The 21,447-nt window shown below is 42.5% G+C and overlaps 1 pseudogene; it reads right to left on the bottom strand.

Annotated features, from left to right (window-relative positions):
• Positions 1 to 17,708: 17,708 nt before the first annotated feature.
• On the bottom strand, positions 17,709 to 18,982 carry LOC100986355 (repressor of RNA polymerase III transcription MAF1 homolog; annotated as a pseudogene).
• Positions 18,983 to 21,447: the final 2,465 nt, after the last annotated feature.

The raw sequence follows: 21,447 nt of genomic DNA, 5'->3' as shown, positions 1-21,447 counted from the left end.
TATGGGTAAAAGGTCCATTCAAAGTACAAGATAAACCAATGGATTTTGAGGTAATGCAATATGAAAAGTTCACTGATATGGTTTCAGATTTCACACTGCAAAATTAACCTTTAAGAAATGATCACTTGTCCAGTTTAGATATAGTATCAAAGAGGAATATCCACAATTATCTGGAAAAAGCTTTTAAAATACTCCTCTTTTTCTATTATGTATATGTGAGGCTGGAATTTTTTTAATATACATAAACTAAAATTTATCTCACAGATTGAACGCAGAAGCAGATGTGAGAATCTAGCTGTCTTCTATTTTAAGCCAGACATTAAAGAGATTTGCAAAAATGTAATTTTGGGGGAAAATATATAGTTACTTTTCATAAAATACATTATTTACGTCAATGTGTAATGGTTTATTATTCTTCTTTAATGAATTAATAAACCTTTTATTTTTTTTCAGTTTTCATTTCTAGTACAGTAAATATCAATGGATATAGCCTACATACACAAAACTTTTTAGGATCTCAATATGCTTTAAGAGTGCAAAAAGGATGTGCAAAGAGTGGTTGAAATTACTAGAAGTTTATTTCAAGACAGATTCTCGCTGTGTTGCCCAGCCTAGAGTGCAGTGGAGCAATCTTGCCTTACTGCAACCTCCACCTTTCGGGCTCAGGCATTTCTCATGGCTCAGCCTCCTGAGTAGCTGGGATTACAGGTGGGCGCCACTATACCCAGCTAATTTTTGTATTTTTTAATAGAGACAGGGTTTCTCCATGTTGGCCAGGCTGGTCTCAAACTCCTGGCCTCAAGTGATCCTCCCACCTTGGCCTCCCAAAGTGCTGGGATTACAGGTGTGAGCTACCACCCCCAGCCTATTTCTTGCCCATTCAACAGTCCAAGGTGGAAAGGTCACCGGGCAGCTCTCCCTCACACTCTGATCAGGCACTCGAGCTTTTTTGTTGCAGCTCTACCAATTTCTAGAACCTGGCAATCTTTTATCTTCAGTTAGTAGGAAGGGAAAGAGCATGGAAGAAGGCACTTGAAAGGGTTTTGCAGGCTAGGCCTGGAAATAGTACCCATCCACTCCCCACATTCTGTCGGCCAGAACTCAGCTACGTGGCCATTCTTAATTCAAAGAAGGCTGAAAAATATAATCTAACTGTGTGCCCAGGAGGAAGAGGAAATAGATTGGGGTGAGGGGCTCATAGTTTCTGACGTGACATCCCAGGTTCCTGGTACAAATTTATTCATTACATTATTCCAGATTTCTCAATCTCTTTCTATCTATCTATTTATATACTTTCAAAACTTGTTATTTGAAATAATAATAGACTCATAGAGAGTTGCCATAAATTATTCCATCTCTCCTTAATCTCTATTTATATATTTTTAAAAACTTGTTATTTGAAATAATAATAGACTCATAGTTTCAAAAATAACATGAAAAGTCTCATGTACACTAAACCCAGCTTCCCTGCAAAAAGACATCTTACATAGCCATAGTACAATAACAAACTAGGACACTGACATTGGTACATTACTCTTAACTAGACTATGAGTCTCATTTTGGTTTTGTAATTTTTTTTAGGCCTACATTCATTTGTGTGTGTGTGTGTTTTAAATTTTAAAAACTGTCCTATATTATGTGTTTTAATATTTTCTTTTTCTTTTTTAAAGACAGCATCTCACTCTGTTGCCCAGGCGGAGAGCAGTGGCGCAGTCATAGCTCACTGCAGCCTCAAAGATTTGGGTTCAAGCAGTCCTCCCACTTTAGCCTCCTGAGTAGCTGTGACTACAGGTTTGTGTCACTACCCTTGGTGAATTTATTTTTATTTTTATTTTTTGTGGAGATGGGGGTCTCACTATGTTGCTCAGGCTGGTCTCAAACTTCTGGGCTTAAGTGATCTTCCTGACTCAGCCTCCCAAAATGTAGGGATTACAGATGTGATCCCCACGTCCAGCTTGTTTTAATATTTTGAGGTGCCTCAGATCCATTTTTGAAAGTAAGTAGGCTATAAACTATAAAGAAATAAAAAGTGTCAAATGGGATGTATCATTAATCTTCCTGACATTTCTGTAAATGGGCAGGGTGGGAAGGGACTCGTTTTTGCAAACCTTGAGACTTGTGCAGCCTGGTGCTGTAGCAAGAGTGTGGAAATTGGAGACAAACATAACTGGGGGTTCAAGTCCAACTTCTACCACTTCCCAGCTGAAAAATTTAGGGTGTGTCACTTAACCTTTCTGAGCCCTCTCTACCCATCTGCAGCATAATAAAGTATAGTCTACCTTACAGGCTGCTGTAAGGACAAAATGGGATTATGCACGTACAGAATGTAGCACAATGCCTGGCACAATTGTAATTACAATTGGGAACATTAAAGAAGTACAGAGGATGCTGAGGCTTCTCCTAGGGTATCTGGCAAATTGGTGCAGGAAGTGGGATTCTGAAACCCAGCTCCAGAAAAGCAGTGCATTCAGTGAAAATGTAAGGTCCCAACATCTTTGGGCTCGAGAAACCCTTTCTAAAGTCAAAATTTCCAAGGGGCCCTCCTCCCTGCCTTCTACCTATAACTGTTGCCCTCTTGGCCTGTGAGTTCATGATTCTGTGGATTCTGTGACTCCATGGATTCTGAAATTAAAGGCTGAAAGGAGACTTTGATGTCATTGGGTAGACACCTCAATTTACGGTTGAGGAAACTGGGGCTCAGAAAAGTGAAGGCTATTGCCAAAATCACAGCAAGCTAGACATCAAGGTCAACAAAATGTAGGCTCCTCCCTGCTGGCCCTGAGCCCTTCCCATGACACCATGACCCTTAACCTTTCCTTACCCTTCCTCTTCTTGCCTTCCCTCCTTTTCTGAGCCCCACTTCAGACACCTGGGTTTTATGTCTTCTTGGTCTGAACTTCCTTGATTTGAGATCTTCTCACTAACGTTCATTCATTCCTTCAAGCAACTCTTTTCCCATCCATCATTTACCAACTGCCTTTTGGTGCCCAGTGCTAGTTTCGGCGTCAAATATACTGCTGGTTGTCAGAAGGTCCTAGTGAATGAAGGCTTTGTGCTACTTTCAGTATCGAGACTAGTCCCCAAACGTAGAAGGAAGTCACTCCGTCAGTGTTGCTTGAGAATAACTAATGATGTGTCAGCATCTTTGTTTAGGGGTTCTGAAGTCCTACAGGCTTCAGAGTGATTTTAAATTAGCCAGAAAGCGTATTTACATTGCTTGATCTGTATTTGGCATCTAGTAACCTTATTTATCTACCTAGTCAGCTTGAAAGTCACATTTTTCCATAGGACACAGTTAAAGCAACCCAGTGAAAGGCTCGCGTTTGATTAATCAAGGAGAAAATAGACATGCACAGACCAAAGACTGAGCTGTGTCATTTTAGCCTCTGGGTTCATGAGTTTTCTTAAGGACCTTTTAATGCCCTATCTTAAGAACTGCTGAAGAAAGATGAAATATTAAAACTTCTTCAAGACAAACCCGTATAAAATCGAAGCTCTCATCACATTCTTTCCAGGAAGCAGATACTGTAAAATCTTAAATCAACCATTGGCATTGTGTTTCTAAAATAACACACATTTCCTTTTCATGTTATTTCAGTTGTTAAAGAGACAGATGAAACTGATAGTTATTTGGCTAAAAATATTTGTGTTGGGTGATGTCCCTACCCTGTCCTTGCACCCAGGAACTTTACTCAACAAATATTTATTAAATGATATTGTAGTGGAGTGTAGTATTTCTCAAGCTGTGGGCAACTATATATTGAAGGGTCATGAACTCAATACATTGGGATGCAAGCAGCATTTTAAAAAATGAAATAGAATCAAATACAATTGAATAGAAAACATCAGTGCAAATTAGTGTAGCAAGGGTAAATATTGTTACATGAAACTTTTGATTGAGTTACCTATGTGTGTTGTGTGTGTGCATATGAGTATTGCACTGTGCTATAAGGTTTATTTTTTTTAAATTATGGGTCAACATAAAAAATGTTTGGAAAACACTGAAGTAGCAGTTAAGAGCATAGGCTCTTAACTGGAGTTAGACAGCAAGAATTCAAATTCTGGCTCCATCATTTTCTAGATGAAGGATTATTGGCAGTTTGCTTAAGCTGTCTGTGAAATGGGGATTATGGCAGAACTAACGCAGAGTCAATTCATCCACATAGGCACAATGACTAGGACCAAAAATCTTTTTAGGATCTATTAAATGATTTGATTTCTTTTAAAATCAGAAAAAAATGAACCTTTTGCATTGAAGAAAATGTTTTAATTTTTTCTCACATCGTAAAAAATTAATTTTCTAGGGTACTCAAACATTTATGATGGTGTGAGGGGCTCATGAAGGTAAAAGTGTGTAGGGCTAATAAAAGTCACAATGCAAGCATGAACTGACCGAATAGGTAGGGTGACCAACCTGTCCCAGTTTTCAATGGAAAGTCCAGCATCCCAAAATCCCCACTCAGTCCCAGGCAAATCAGGGTGATTAGTCACCCTGTTAATAAGGTCGTTATGAGGATGAAAGTAGATGATTGTTGACAAAATTAGGAGATTGCTTTGCACATCAGTGTTCAATATATGCATTAATATGTGTCAGGCACTGTGCCAGCCTTTGAGAATTTTAGGATGAATACGGCACAGGGCGGCCTCAAAATGCAGTGGAGGATAGTGGTTGAGAGTGTGAACTCAGGACCCAGACAAACCTGGTTCAAAGCCTAGTTCTACTACTTACTAGCTTTGTGATTTGGGGCATGTTACTTAACCTTGCCGTGCCTCAAATTCCTTATGTATGTGATGAGTATGGTTATAATTGCACCCACTTCACTGGAAAAGTGTAGATTTCAATGAGTTGGTACTTTTAATGTACTTAGAGCATGTCCAGCCTATGGTAAGCACAATATTAGCTACTTAAGTATATACCAATTAGAGTCCTATTTTCATCAACTTGGACTGCTATAACAAAATATAGACTGAGTGGTTTAAACACCAGATATTTATTTCTCACAGTTCTGGAGACTGAAGTCCAGGAACAAGGTCTGGAGGGCTCAGTTTGTGGCGAGGGCTCTTCTCCTGGCTTGCAGATAGTGGCCTTCTCATTGTGTCCTCACCTGATGGAAAGAGAGAGGAAGCATCCTCTCTGGTGTCTCTTCTTATAAGGGTACTAATCCCATCACGAGGCCCCTACTCTTATGACCACATCTAACCCTGATTACCTCCCAAAGCTCCATCTCCAAATATCACCACATTGGGGTTTTGGGCTTCAGCATATGAATTTTTGAGGGATACAGTTCAGCTCATAGCAGGTCCCTTCAGGGTAGTTCTCTAAAGGTAACATAAACCCTAAGAACATGTTTATAAAGAAAAATTTCTAAAGGTATTTGGTTTGATTTGCTCAGCCATTCAAGATCTCAAGCTCTGGCCTGGCGTGGTGGCTCAAGCCTGTAATCCCAGCACTTTGGGAGGCTGAGGCAGGTGGATCACCTGAGGTCAGGAGTTGGAACCAACCTGGCCAACATGGTGAAACCCTGTTTCTACTAAAAGTACAAAAAATTAGCTGGGCACGGTAGCAGCACCCTTAATCCCAGCTACTTGGGAGGCTGAGGCAGGAGAATTGCTTGAACCCGGGAGGCAGAGGTTCCAGTGAGCCAAAATCACGCCATTGCACTCCAGCCTGGGTGAGAGACCGAGACTCTGTCTCAACAACAACAACAACAACAACAACAAAGAGCTCAAGTTCTTCCTATCCTTCTCTCTGCTCTGCTCCCCTTGGCATAATATCCATCTTCTCATGGTCACAACATGGTTGCCACAACCCCAACCATCATACTGCTATGTCCAGAGCAGGAGGCAAGGGATGTAATATTCAAAAGTCTCTTCTTTGATAAGACATTTCTCAAGGTATATTTCGTTTTTTAAGAAATGAAATATTTCCCAGAAGCTTCTCAGCAGATTTCTCTGTACATCCTAATGACCAGAAATGAGTCAGATGCTCAGCCTTATCACTCACTGGCAGAGGACAATGAGATTTCCATGACTGGTTTAGACTAGTCATGATTCCTCCAAATAACATTGGTCTTCTGTTAGCAAGGAAGAAGAGGGAATGGGTATGTTTCTGACAATATCTGCCACTGAGATGCTCACAGATTACCTAGGAAGCCAGACAAAACACTAACAGGTAGTACAGCATGCAAAGGTTGGCACTACTGGTGGCAACAAAGATTAATGGGGACAGAAGCCAGGCACGATGGCTCATTCCTGGGAGGCTAAGGCAGGAGGATCGCTTGAGGATCCAGGAGTTTGAGGCTGCAGTGAGCTATGATCATGCCACTGCACTCCAGCCTGGATGACAGAGTGAGACCCTGTCTTTTAAACAAACTTTACTTTTATACTAAACAAGCACACATATACTGTATTGCAAGGTAAGAGTCAAGATTTGCAGGACTGAAGAAGATGGAACAGAAGACTTCAAAGAGATTATGAGTTCGTGGGGGGCTCCTCTGGACTATGAGCCTAGTCGTCCAGGGTCTACTAAAGGACACTTACCGTCCTCTAGAATTAGGAGTTGGGTTTGTTGGTGGAAAAGTTGCAAAGCTTTGGAGCAAGTAAACTAGGGCACCAGGAAAATAACTCCCTGGCCCATATTGGCCTGTCGGTGCGTGAGACCTCTTTGAACTAAAAACCTTCTTCTTTACTAGAAAGTGACCTTCTGAGGGGATTTCACAAAGAATATCATTTATTTGTAACTTAGTAGGAGTGTATCAAAACACACTATGCTGGATTGTTCTATTGTCAACTTGGTTAAACTGGGAACTACATTTCCAGAATCCTCTTCCTTCCTTCCTTCCTTTCTCTCTCTCTTTTCTTTCTTTCCTTTCTTTCTTTTTCTTTCTTTTCTTTCTCTTTCTTTCTTTTTCTCTCTTTCCTTCCTTCCTTCCTTCCTTCCTTCCTTCCTTCCTTCCTTCCTTCCTTCCTTTCCTTCCTTCCTTCCTTCTTTCTTTCTTTTATTTATTTATTTTTTTTGAGACAGAGTCTCGCTCTGTCACCCAGGCTGGAGTGCAATGGCACAATCTTGGCTCACTGCAAGCTCCGCCTCCCGGGTTCACGCCATTCTCCTGCCTCAGCCTCCCGAGTAGCTGGGACTACAGGCGCCCGCCACCACACCCGGCTAATTTTTTGTATTTCTAGTAGAGACGGGGTTTCACTGTGTTAGCCAGGATGGTCTCGATCTCCTGACCTCGTGATCCGCTCAACTCCGCCTCCCAAAGTGCTGGGATTACAGACGTGAGCCACTGCGCCCGGCCTCTTTCTTTCTTTCTTTCTTTCTTTCTTTCTTTCTTTCTTTCTTTCTTTCTTTCTTTCTTTCTTTCCTTCCTTCCTTCCTTCCTTCCTTCCTTTCTTTCTTTCACAGAGTCTTGCTCTTATTTCCAGGTTGGAGTGCAATGGCACGATCTCAGCTCACTGCAACCTCCACCTCCCCGGTTCAAGTGATTCTCCTGCCTCAGCCTCCTGAGAAGCTGGGATTACAGGTGCCCGCCACCATGCCCAGCTAATTTTTGTATTATATATATATTTTTAAAGTAGAGATGGATTTCACTATGTTGGTCAGGCTGATCTCAAACTGCTGACCTCAGGTGATCTGCCCACTTCAGCCTCCCAAAGTGCTGGGATTACAAGCATGAGCCACTACACCCGGCCCAGAATCCTCTTTCTTAGTGGTCTCAGGTTAGAGTTCGCTAAAAGAGTAATTTGCACAAAATTTGGGAGGTGGAGGAGAAGCTGCAGCCACTCCTCTCAGAAGGTCATTGTGGTTAGTTGCAGTGGCAGATGCAGAAGTGCCCAGTGGGTTCCAGCTTGTCCTTGCCCTCCACACTCTGTGACCAGCTTTCCTATCAAGTGCTGGCCCCAGTGACCAGCAGCAGCCCCAGCCTTATCAGCTGATGCTTGGTATGGACCCATAGCCAATGCAGGCAGGTGCTTTTTGTAGACTGCTCTAACAGCTTCTTGAATTTGACAGTGGGATCTACTTCTCAGATCCAGATGGATGACTCTCTGTTCTCACTTCTTTCCAACCTTCACTTCCCAGCTCCCCCCATCATTGTGTAAGGTCTAATTCCAAATCCCTTATCCTAGAGCTCTTTTTTTTTTTATTTTTTTAGACGGAGTTTCACTCCTGTTGTCCAGGCTGGTGTGCAATGGCATGATCTCAGCTCACTGCAACCTCCGCCTCCCAGGTTCAAGTGATTCTCCTGCCTCAGCCTCCTGAGTAGCTGGGATTACAGGTGTCTGCCAACACACCCAGCTAATTTTTTGTATTTTTAGTAGAGACAGAGTTTCACCACGTTAGCCAGGCTGGTTTCGAACTCCTGACCTCAGGTGATCCGCCCACCTCAGCCTGCCAAAGTGCTGGGATTATAGGCATGAGCCACAGCACCTGGCCCCTTATCCCAGAGCTCTTTGTAGTTATGCTTCTCTGATTGAACTTGGATTGATAGACATAATTTCCTTTTGATGCTTCACTCAACCCAGAGGAAAGAGAAGATTTGATAGAAAATAAAAAGAGGTAATTTTAAAGCTGTGGCAGTGTTTGAGAGGGTGAGCCTGGCTAGGACACGGCAGTGGGAAGTTGTATGCCCAGAGAGCAGTGAGGACCAACAGGTGGTGGCAATATCGAAAGGGCATGGAGAAGCGAAAGAATATCAAAGGAAAAATGGTGTCTGCTTCCTGCCTCCACCAGGACCTGCCTCTGAGGACAGCTCTCATTCTCTTCTCGCTGTCAAGATGGTTCGTTGAACAATGACATGTCACAGTTGATGCTTTCAGCCCCAAGAGAGAAACAGAGTTAGAGAAAAAGTACAAAGGCAGGAGCAGTGGAAAATAAAACACCAGGCAAGAAGAAAATCACACATGGACTTATTAATCTAGACAGGACTTTAGAGAATTTCTCTTGTCACATGACTTTATAGAACCTCATCTTGTTTTATCGTCTTCCTATTTGGAACCATAGAAGAAAGAGTAATAAATAAAGAAATCTCTCCTTTTTTTTTTTTTTTGTTAAAACAATTACCAAGAATATTGCCTATTCCATTGTGCATGATCCTATATATAAGGATTCATGTAAAAATTGTCCTTTCATAGTTCAAAGGTGGGAAGAAATGAGTCTTCCAACACTTTGGAACACAGTCATTTATAAGGCAAAAAGAAGTATGACATCTCTTTCATTTTATTCTCTGCCCTAGCTGCCAGGAAACCTAGAGATATGTTTTCTGCTCAGATGAAGGAATATTCTTTAGCTCAAGCTGATATTATCATTCTGTACTCCATTCCTTTGAGAGTCTCAAACATCCTTGGACAAGTCTCTTTGTGGCTGCCTAAGGCAACTTTGTCTTTAATGAATTAGCTAAAGGTCCTGCCGCTTGCCTTCCCTTTTTGTTTTAGAGACACCCTAGAGAGGAAATATTTTATTTCTGATACTTGACATCATTCCTTTCCATTTCACCCAAGAAATCAAAAGGTTTTTGACCAAGAAGAAAATAAATGAGAAGGCAGAGGCCACGTTTCCAATTTGAACATAAATAAAATTATGCTTGCACATGGGCAGAAAAAATGAGATTATTTTTGGTATGAGATACAACTAAGATATGGATCACCTTCAGGATTGCTTTTTTGTGTTGAACTGTTAGAAAAAGCCCCGTAGTTTGTTTCTAAACAGTCAATAAAGAGCTTTCACAGTCACATGATGATTTTTCTTATAGGTTACCATAGAGACTATGAAAGTATAAAAACGGCTTTCCAATAGAATCATATATGGGTGATCTTATTCTTTTCCAATTTTTTGAAAATGTAGTTATATTGTTTGTAATCAAAATTAAATTTATAAAGAAAACATTGTTGTGACAACAAACTGAATTACCACTTGTAAGGTTGAAGTCCATGAATTTAATCATAACAGTTCTGTCCTCAGGCTACAGAAAAGTGGGTTAAAATCAACATGTAGAATTTAACCTGAAGCTCTGAAGAGAATTCAAACTGGTTCCAGATACCGTGAACACAATGTCAAGGAGAATTCACTCTTCACTTTGTTAGAGAGATGAAAGACTTAGATAACACCGCCCAGTTTAACTGTCAGTAAAATGGCAGGAAATGTGTAGTAACTGTGTAAACATATTATAGCAAACCCAAATACCTGCCACAGCACACACACTATGTACACACACCAGCATACACACACAGTATAAGCACCATGAAAACGAGGACTTTTTCTATTTTGTGGTATCACCAGAGCCCAAAAACTGTCTTACAGTAGTAGGTACTCAAATATATGTTGAATAAATGATTAGAATGCAAAAGGCATACAAAGATACCAGTACAGAAGAACATAACTCTCTAACAAGGGCACGTTTTCCACAAATGCTTTGCACTATAAGAACACATAGAACAGGCCGGGCGCAGTGGCTCATGCCTGTAATCCCAGCACTTTGGGAGGGCGAGGCAGGTGGGTCACCTGAAGTCAGGAGTCCGAGACCAGCTTGGCCAACATGGCGAAACCCTGTCTCTACTAAAAAATACAAAAATTAGCTGGGCGTGGTGGCAGGTGCCTGTAATCCCGGCTACTCGGGAGGCTGAGGCAGAAGAATTGCTTGAACGCAGGAGATGGAGGTTGCAGTGAGCTGAGATTGTGCCACTGCACTCCAGCCTGGGTGACAAGAGTGAGAGTCTGTCTCAAAAAAAAAAAAAAACCCACAAAAAGCCCCCCAAAAAACCCCACATAGAATATAATTTTAAAATAATAAGATCTATGAGATGATAAGCTAAGACAACAGAATGTGTTGAAAAGGATATTGCAGAGCTAAAGAAAAATTAACATTATTGGTTATGTAATAAATAAACAATATAGTTAGAAACTGAATAGACATGGCTGGAAGCTAAATTTTGGTGGAGACACTTGGGACAACCACTTTTTTTTTTTTTTTTTTTTTTTTGAGACAGGATCTCACTCTGTTGCCCAGGCTTGAGTGCAGTGGTGCAATCATAGCTCACTGCAGCCTGGAAATTCTGGGCTCAAGTGATCCTCCCCACTCAGCCTCCTGAGGAGCTGGTACTCTAGGTGGGTGCTACCATGCCTGGCTAATTATTTTGTATTATTTTTTGTGGAGACAGGGTCTTGCTATGTTGCCTAGGCTGGTTTTGAACTCATATCCTCAAGCAATCCTCCCAGCTTGGCCTCCCAAAATGTTGAGATTGTAATTGGTAATCACAATTAATACAGAGAAAAGAGAGAAAAAAGCTTAACTTAAATGTATTTATTATCATTTTTAAATAGTTCCCTGGTTGGTTAGAAAAATTTATTTATCTATTTACTACTTATTTATTTATTTATTTATTTTTTGAGATGGAGTTTCGCTTTTGTTGCCCAGGCTGGAGTGCCATGGTGCGATCTCAGCTCACCGCAACCTCCGCCTCCCGGGCTCAAGCGAGTCTCCTGCCTCGGCCTCTCAAGTAACTGGGATTACAGGCACCCACCACCACACTCGGCTAATTTTGTGTAGTTTTAGTAGAGATGGGGTTTCACTATGTTGGCCAGGCTGGTCTCAAACTCCTGATCCACCCGCCTTGGACTCCGAAAGTGCTGGGATTACAGGCATGAGCCACTGCGCCCAGCCAGAAAAAAAATTTTTTAATCTAGAAAGAAAATGATAGACATAGAAAAGGGCAAAGATAATCCTTTGATGGCTTTGAAGTAGAGAGTCTAACAAATAAAACCAGAAAAATATATTCGGAGATATAATACAAAACAAATGCCCCAAGAAGAAAAAAGAAGAGAATTTTCAGGCAGATAAAACATAGCATTCATTTGGAAAAATTGATTAAGAATGATGCTAATCAGCCAGGCACGGCTGATTATTGTACTTTTAGTAGAGATGGGGTTTCACCAGGTTGGCCGGGCTGGTCTTGAATTCCTGACCTCAAGTGATCTGCCCACCTCAGCCTCCCAAAGTGCTGAGATTACAGGTGTGAGCCACCGTGCCCAGACTATAAAGCTTGATAAAGTAGAAATGATATGAGCAACAAACAAGAGTGAAAGAGAAGGGAAAAGGAAGAAATATACCTATGCCAATAATTACATGTTTTATAGTATAGAGAGAATTGATACTATGTAAAAATGAAACATGCACTTAAAAGTAATGTATAACATTCCAACCTCTTAACAGCTTTCATTTTTTTAAACCTATAGGAACAGAAGAATCCTATAACAACGAATATTTCCTAAGGTGAAAAAAATGTGTTAAAAGTCTAACATTTCTTTCAATTTAATTTCATTTTTTCTTGTGTTAAGTTCAAGTGAAATTAAACCAAAAACTCAGTTTTCTTAAAAAGCAGCATAAGTTGGGTATGGTGGCTCACTTCCATAATCTCAGAACTTTGGGAGGCTGAGGTGGAAGGATTGTTTGAGCCCAGGACTTCAAGACTAGCCTGGGCAACATAGTAAGACTCCGTCTCTATTTAAAAATTAAGGCCTGGTGTGGTGGTTCAAACCTGTAACCCCAGCACTTTGTGGGGCCGAGGCGGGTGGATCGCTTAAACACAGGAGTTCGAGACCAGCCTGGGCAACATGGTGAAACCCCACCTCTACAAAAAAAAAAAAAAAAATTAGCCTGGTGTGGTGGTGCATACCTGTAGTCCCTACTTGAGAATCTGAGATGGGAGGGCTGATTGATTGAGCTGGGGAGGTCAAGGCTGCAGTGAGCTGAAATTGCACCGCTGCACTCGCCGCACTCCAGCCTGGGTGACAGAGCAAGACCCTGTCTCAGAAAAAAAAAAAAAAAAAATCAAAAACAACAACAACAAAAGAACAAAAACAGCATGTATAGCATGAACCTAATCTTTTATACAGTTATAAGAAAATTAGGAAATAAACATTGATACAATATTATTATTTAACTTACAGACTTTATTTAAATTCCATCAGTTGTCCAAAATGTGTCCTTTGTAACAAAAGAAAACAATTTTCTGGTCCAGGATACAATCCAGGTTCATGGGTTGCATTTAGTTGTCAGGTTTCTTTAGTTTTCTTTAATCTGCACAGTTCCTCAGTCTTTCCTTGTCTTTTATAAACTTGATGTTTTTTGGGTCGTATAGGCCAATGATTTTGTAGACTGTGCCTCCATTTGAGCTTGTCTGATGTTTTCTCAGGATTAGATTTGGATTACGCATTTTTGGTAAAAATATCATAGGAGTGATATTTTTTCCTCAATTCATCATCAGAACTGGCCTGTGGTGATGCTGCAGGGAGGGGCAGGGCAATAAATACACTGACCTCACTCTCTTTCGTCCCTCATTCTCCTGCTGGTGCTCCCTATTGCTGGAATACACTGGTGTTCAGCAGGAGGAGCACCCATTCACATAGCCCAGGTACAGAGTAGGTCCTGAAGCCAAGTGCTCAGTCCATGAGGTTTCAGGAGGAAGTCAGGAGTTGCTTTTTAGTGGAGACTAACTGACAACAGTGGTGGACATAGCCTTTCTCAAATATTCTATGACTGTTATTCTCCTACTGTGGCGTGCCAAGGGTTCTATATGTTTCCTTTGTCTGCAACAGATACTTCCACAATTATTGGGCATGCTGGTCATAGGTGCAGTGGCAGGCAGCTGGCTCCACACCTCAGCTTGCTACAGATGCCTTTTTGCTCTAGGCCCTGCTCAAAACTTGCAGCCCCTCCATGTGTTCATGCTGATATAAACACACACACACACACACACACACACACACACACACACACACAAATAGGGGAGAAAGGAACATTCTTTCTTTCTTTTTTTTTTTTTTTGAGATGGAGTTTCGCTCTTGTTGCCGAGGCTGGAGTGCAATGGTGCAATATTGGCTCACCACAACCTCCACCTCCCAGGTTCAAGCAATTCTCCTGCCTCAGCCTCCCGAGTAGCTGGGATTACAGGCATGTGCCACCACGCCCAGCTAATTTTGTATTTTTAGTAGAGACAGCGTTTCTCTATGTTGATCAGGCTGGTCTTGAACTCCCGACCTCAGGTGATCCTCCTGCCTTGGCCTCTCAAAGTGCTGGGATTACAGGCGCGAGCCACCGCGCCCGGCCAGAACATTTTTTCTTATAGAAGAAAGCCAACTAAAAAATGTAGAAGAAATGACGGAATTTGAAAATCACCATTTGGCAACCATAATAAGTAATAATTGACGTGGGCAGGAATCATCAATTGATGCTAAAACTAAAACTTCTGGGAGAGAAAGTTTGAGGAATAACAATATTTACTCAAAATAGACTAAAAGTATTTTTCCACAAGATACTTACTAATTACAAATGGAAAAACAGTAACTTTACAGTGGAGAAGCTTGGCACATGCCACCTGAACCCAGTAAACAAAATTAATATCACCAGGAGAGGGACATATTGATATCACATGCCTCCTGGTGAGTTTTATGGTATTCCAACCAAAAGTGTGCAACTTGAATCTAACCTGAGGAAATACCAGAACTCAAGTTGAGGAGTATTTTGTAAAATAACTGCCCTGTTGAGACGGATTGAACTGTGACTCCGAAAAAAGATATGTTGAAGTTTGAATCCCCACTATGTCAGAACGTGACCTGATTTGGAAGTAAGAGTTGTTGCAGATGTAATTAATTAAGATGAGGTCCTACTAGAGGAGAATGGGCCTTTAATCCAATATGACAGGTATCCTTATTAGAAGAGAAGAAAAGCCACAGAGACACAGACACGCAAAGGGAGAACAACACGTGAAGACAGAGGCAGGGGCTGCAGGGCTGCAGCTGCAAACCAAGGCATACCAGAGGCTGCCGGCAACCACCGGAAGCTGGGAATAGGCAAGAAAAGATTCCCCCTACAGGTTTCTGGGGGGAGCACAGCCCCGCTGACACCTTGATTTTGGACTTCTAGTTATCAGAGCAGTGGGAAAATAACTTTGTGCTGTTTAAAGCCATCCGGTTTGTAATCATTTGTTATGGCCGGCCTAGGAAACTAATACATTTGTGTTTGTCAGAATGCCAATGTCATGAAATGCAGATGGAAAGGCTGAGGACTTCTTCAGATTCAAGTAGACTAAAGAGACATAACAACTGAATGTTACTTGTGATCTAAAATGTTCTTTTGTTCTAAAGGACATTATTGAGACATCTGGCAACATCTGAATAGAATATTCAGACTGGATAATAATATTATCACCAATGCTAATTTCTTGATTTTTTTTCAAACTTTTTATTTTTAGAGATAGGGTCTTTGTCACCACACAGTAATAGTGAGAGACTATTATATTGGGAGTGTCTTTTCTTTGCTTCTAATAAGGAGTTCTGTCGTGTCTATTAGGTCCATTTGGTTGTGTTGAGTGCAGGTCCTGAACATCTTTACCAGTTTTCTGCCTTGATGATCCGTCTAATACTGTCAGTGGGGTGTTGAAGTCTCCCACTATTATTGTGTGGTTATCTGAATTTCTTCTTAGGTCTCCAAGAACTTGTTTTATGAATCTGGGTGCTCCTGTGTTGGGTGGATATGTATTTACGATAGTTAGGTTTTCTTGTTGAATTGAAACCTTTACCATTATAGAATATTAATTATATAAGGGTAACAAATTTTCTTAGTATTTACTTGTCTGAAAAGGATCTTGTTTTTCCTTCACTTATGAGGCTCAGTTGGCTGAATATGAAATTCTTGGTTGGAATTTCTTTTTTATTTTATTTATTTATTTTCTTTGAGATGGAGTCTCACTCTGTCATTCAGGCTGGAGTGCAATGGCGCCATCTTGGCTCACAGCAACCTCCATCTCGGGTTCAAGTGATTCTCCTGACTCAGCCTCCCAAGTAGCTGGGATTACAGGTGCCCACCACCATGCCTGGCTAATTTTTGTATTTTTAGTAGAGATGGAGTTTTACTGTGTCGGTCAGGTGGTCTCAAACCCCTGACCTCAGGTGATCCACCTGCCTCGGCCTCCCAAAGTGCTGGGATTACAGGTGTGAGTCACTGCACCTGGCCGGAATTTCTTTAAAAAAAAAATGCTGAATATAGGCCCCCCACATCTTTTCTGGTTGTATAGTTTCTACTGAAAGGCCTGCTGTTAGCCTAATGGTGTTTCCTTTGTAGGTGACCTGCTGTTTCTCTCTAGCTGCTTTTAAAACTTTTTCTTTATTTCGACCTTACAGAATCTGATGACTATGTGTCTTGGGGATAGTGATCTTTTATAGTGTCTGGCAGGGGTTCTCTGCATTTCCTGCCTTTGAATGTTGGCCTCTAGCAAGGTTGGGGAAATTTTCACTGGCAATATCCTCAAATATGTTTTCCAAGTAGCTTGCTTTCTCTCCTTCTCTTTCAGGGATGCCAGTGAACTGTAGATCTGGTCTCTTTACATAACCTATATTTCTCGGAGGTTTTGTTCATACTTTTAAATTCTTTTTTTCTTTATTTTTGTCTGACTGAGTTATTTTGGAGAACTGGTCTTCAAGCTCTGAGAGTGTTTCCTCACTTTGGTCTATTCTACTATTAATACTTGAGATTGTATTACTAAATTCTTGAAGTGAGTTTTTTAGGTCTATCAGATCAGTTTATTTTTTTCTTAAAATAGCCATTTCATCCTTCATCTCCTGTGGCATCTTATTGATTCCTTGGATGGGGTTGCAACTTTCTCCTGAATCTCAATGATCTTCATTCCTATCCATTTTCTGAATTCTGTCTGTCATTTCAGCCATTTCAGGCTGGCTAGGGACGATTGCTAGAGAATTAGTGTGGTGGTTTGGAGGTAAGAAGACACTCTGGTTTTTGAGTTGCCAGAGTTCTCACACTAGTTCTTTCTCATCTGTGTGGGCTGATGTTCCTTCAATTTTTGAAGTTGTTGTGCTTTGGAGAGGTTTTCTGCTTTTATCTTCTTTGATGATCTTGGTTTGATTGTGGTATATGGTGGGTTTGGTTGACTTGCTTCATTTCTCTAAGATTTTAGGGGGCCCAGACTCAGCTCAGCACTCCTGGGCTGCGTGCTCTAACTCTGGGAGGGCTGGTGCTGGGCACCTGGCTGTGCTATCTGAACCCTCAAGGTTAGGAATCTATTCTGCTGGAGGGGCCGAGTTGTTCCCAGTCTGCTGGCCACAGCACTGTGATGGAAGGTGCTAGCCAAAGCACTTGGTCAGGGTGGTGTCAGTGAGATCTGTGCTTACTGATGTATGGCAGCAGCTGCAGCAGCATGGCGGGGTGCACACGTGTTAGCTGGGGAGGGGTTCCAGCAGAAATGGGGAGGCGGTGTTCCTGCATGTGCTCATGCCAGTGGTGGTGGTGGTGCATTGGTAGGGGGGAAAATGGGGGCTGGGGCACTGGCAGCCGTGGGGTTGCTGGTGTTGCACTTGTACTGGCGGTGGTGGCAGCTGGGGTGGGGTGCTGGTGGAGGTGAGGTTGCCAGCATTCATGAGCATGTTATAAAATTTTTAAATTTTTGTCTCAATTTTTTTTAAGTCACAGACATTTTTATTGGAAAGCAATGAGCTGCAGCAAAGTGACACTCAGTGCATGCAGCCAAATGGGTGAGGCGGGGGTACAGGTGGGTGCCAAGAGCTGACCCAAGACTAGAGCTCATGACCTCTGGGGCCCCTGGCTATAAGCCCTTTGGGCTGGAGTGTGCAGGCCCAGCAGAAATACAAAAATAAACTCTGTGGTCTAGCTGTCCCTGCCTGTGGCAGTTCGTTTGGGCAAGGTGGTTACTCTTTGCAGCAGGTCCTGTGCTGTCTAGTCCAGCCACAGCGTGGGCAGCAGAAGCCTATGGGGTTGAGTGGACACCAACAGGCTGGAGCCAAAGGGCCAGGCAGGTGTGGCCTTGGGCAGCGCTGAGACTCTGACAGCACCAGGGTCTGGCCTGCAGCTGGGGAGGCCTCAGGGCCTCTCAGGTGGGCAGGTCCAGGCATTGGTTGAAGCTGGATGAAGCTGGGGCCTGTGCTACTCCTCATCACATACAAATCACTGGGAACCTGTCCTCCTTGGTCTGGTCTCTTCGGCCCCACCCTCACTGCCTCCACCTCTGCTTCCTTTCTCTTCCTCCTCTTCCCCCAGTTCCAGGTCCATCTCGTTGCCTGCCTCTGAGGGTGTGCAGGTGGAGCTGCTAATGGAGCGGTGGCTGAAGAAAACAATTTGCTTGAGCCCTTTGTTGTAGAAGTAGTTGAAGGACCAGCGGGTATCTTCTTCTCTGAAGGCGTCTGGGTCCATGTCTGGGTTATAGCTGTGGGTGTCTCATTAAGCCAGGTGGATCTCCTCATCCACTGTGTTCCACAGCTGTGTTCTAGGACGTTGATGTCCCCCCACGCAGCTGAGAACAGACTGCAGTTGACTGCATTCACCACCCACCTGAGGCTGGGCTTCCGGCTGAACCCATGGCTGCGGGCTGTGCTGAGGTCATAGTCAGGCCTGAAAGGACTCGCTGAGCATGACAATCAAGTGGAAGAGGGTCTTGCAATTGCACTTGTCCCTGAGGGGGGCCCTTGTCCTTGCCACCTTGGTTCTTGCTCAGACTGCTGGGGCTGAGGCCTGAGGTCTGGGATGGGGAGAGAGCCTTCAGTACGTGGGCCGCCCTCCTGTCAGAACAGTGTTTGTCGTCTCCTGCTATCTTACGTGAGTAGTTCTCAATCCTGCCGATAATGTGGGTATCTTTGCTCTCTACAGTTAGCTGTGAGTTGATGGCTTCAAAGCCCAGTTCTCCAATAGCTTCCTGTCTCAGGGAGGGAGCTCCATGCTTGAGAGGGGCCATTGCTGCCTGCCTGGTGGGGCTAAATCAGGCCTGGCTGGGTCATCGGCACCGGTGCATAGGCAGGGCAGGCTCCACACAGTGTGGGCTCCTCAGCACCAGAGGGTGGCACCGTGGCATCCACCTGGGCCACACTGTATCTGGGGGAAGAAACTCCATGGCAACGTTTCATTATCCCTGGCCCTGCTGGCCCATCCAGGTGGTCACTATGACACATCCTTACCACACTGCACATCACCTGCTTTAGCCACCAACATGCCACCAACCACCACAGATCACCTTGGTCAGCCAGCAACCTCCACCTCCCCCACCAGTCAATGTCTATCAGTCAAAATTCCTAGAACTAAATAAGTATAAAAGAAACTTAACTACTTCAACTTAAAAATAATTTGCTTCTGTCTGCCTATGAAAATGTTAATATTTGTGAAATCTGAGTGAAGGGTATATGGCAATTCTTCAACTATTCTTTCAACTGCTCTGTAAGCCTGAAATTATGTTAAAATAAAAATTCAAAAACAAAAGCCAAAAACCTTGTACCCTTAAGGGTTACTTGAGTTAGTGGTTCACAGCAACAGATACTCAAATCTGGTTTGTGTTACTTCTGAAAATTAAGCTTCGTATCTTTTTCTTCATGGCTCTTTCTGGTGTAAAGTACAACTTGAATCTCATGTTAGAAGAGATTCCCAACAAAGCCCAGACCACTGGACTCTAGAGGCTTCACGCATGTGGCAGACTCCTGAATATTGTCAGGCTTTATCTCCCATTTTCTGGCATTGCAGGTACTTTACTACCCAGAATGCTTCTGGGTCCCTCCAGATTGCATTCTGACCAAGTGCAGGCAAGCCGACATAGCCCGGAGGCAGGACAGTAAAAGTATACTGCTGTCCCTGCCACAACAGGGCAGCAGAGGATTAAGGTGGGGGTGGGCAGGATAAAGCATTTGCCAGGTCAATAGTGGCCCAGGTGCCAGGGGCTGTGTGGATTTGCTCCAATAAAAATACCATCTCTGCAATTCTGGTTGTGATTCACTTCACCACTGGATTAGTCCGTGATGATCTGTGGTCATTTTCTATGACCTACTTGATTTGTACACTGATCAAACAAGTGAGTTAATTGTGGATTTGGTAGGAATCACTAGCTTGTATCTTTCAAGTCTTTGATGGTGGCATTAAGCTCATGTGAGGAGCAGAAAAAAAGTTTGTGAGAAGGCTGGCACACTGTAGGAGCTTGATAAATGATGGCTATCATCATTGTTGTTGTCATGTGTTATTGTCTTAGCCAAGTCAGGGTCAAAATTTACATTATCTTTTTTCTTTTTGAAATACCATATTTCATTGCTCCTAAGAAGCATACTGTTGTGTACTTTAACATCTCTGAAGTCAGGATATGATAATAGTTGATGGTATGTTGTGATTGCTGTTGTTTCGATTAAAATTGTGTTCATTTGTAGAGGATTTTTCTTTGCTTCTGCCTGTCACTTGGGGCACAGGCTGAGTTACCAATGAGAGTAAAGCTTCAGGACACCTCATTTGCGTGGCCCTTCCAAGGTCCTGAAAGGGTTCCACCTCACAGCTTCATGGGATCAAATTACATATTTTTTTTTCTGAGACAGTCTCAATCTGTTGCCCAGGTTGGAGTGCAGTGTTGCTATCTCAGCTCACTGCAACCTCTGCCTCCCAAGTTGAAGTGATTCCCATGCTTCAGACTCCAGAGTAGCTGAGGCATGTGCCACCACACCCAGCTAATTTTCTTTGTATTTTTAGTAGAGAGATGCAGTTTTGCCATGTTGGCCAGGATGGTCTCAAATTCCTGGCCTCAAGTGATCTGCCTGTCTCAGCCTCCAAAAGTGCTGGGATCACAGATGTGAACCACCACACTCAGCCTCATCATAGGTTTTTATAAAATTTGCAAGAGTAAGATATTTTGTATTTCTTTTTTAAAAGAGGGCATCAAATTATATAAGCTTTGGGTTCTACCCTTGCCAAGGAACTCATAATAATGTGAAACTACAGGTGGTCCCTAACTTACGATGTTTCAGCTTATGATTTTCCAACTTTGTGATAGTGTGAAAACAATATGCATTCAGTGTGCTTCTCAACTTACAACTGGATAAAGTTGACTTATGATATAGTCACCTTATGATGGTTTATCAGGACATAACATCATCATAAGTTGAGGTGCATTTGTACATTAAATTCTCTGAGGTTTTTTTGATGGCACAAGTAGTACCAGAAAACTGCATGAGAACCAACTTTTGATTCAAATTATATGGGCAGATTTTACTTCCTCCATCCATGGCAAAATTGAAACATGCAACTTCTCTTGCTGTCCTACTATGCATGTCCCTTTCTTTCTCTTTTTTCTGTATATTTCTCATGGACCCCCTCCACAGAGGCCTTTAGTGTCTCAGCTTTATCTGGGGTCTAATAGACTTCTATCTGGAGTAGTTTCATTTTTAGTGGCACATCCAGTAATGGTATCTCTTTTAATCAATGATGCCTTAGGTTCCATGAACATAGTACATAATAGGGTACTCAAGATGGGTCCCCCTGAGACCAGCAGGCTGGCCTGTGGCATTTGGACAACACTGCCCCCTAGAGGTCTGTCTTGTAACCTGAGAAGATTAGCCACCTAACAACTACTGACAGGGAGTTTCTTAAAAATCAGGAAGGATGCTCACTTTTATTTATTATTTAT

This window comes from Pan paniscus, chromosome 2, assembly GCF_029289425.2.
Source record: "Pan paniscus chromosome 2, NHGRI_mPanPan1-v2.0_pri, whole genome shotgun sequence".
Taxonomy (NCBI): domain Eukaryota; kingdom Metazoa; phylum Chordata; class Mammalia; order Primates; family Hominidae; genus Pan; species Pan paniscus.
The sequence above is the reverse complement of the archived record's forward strand: the minus strand, read 5'-3'. Positions and strand labels throughout refer to the sequence as shown.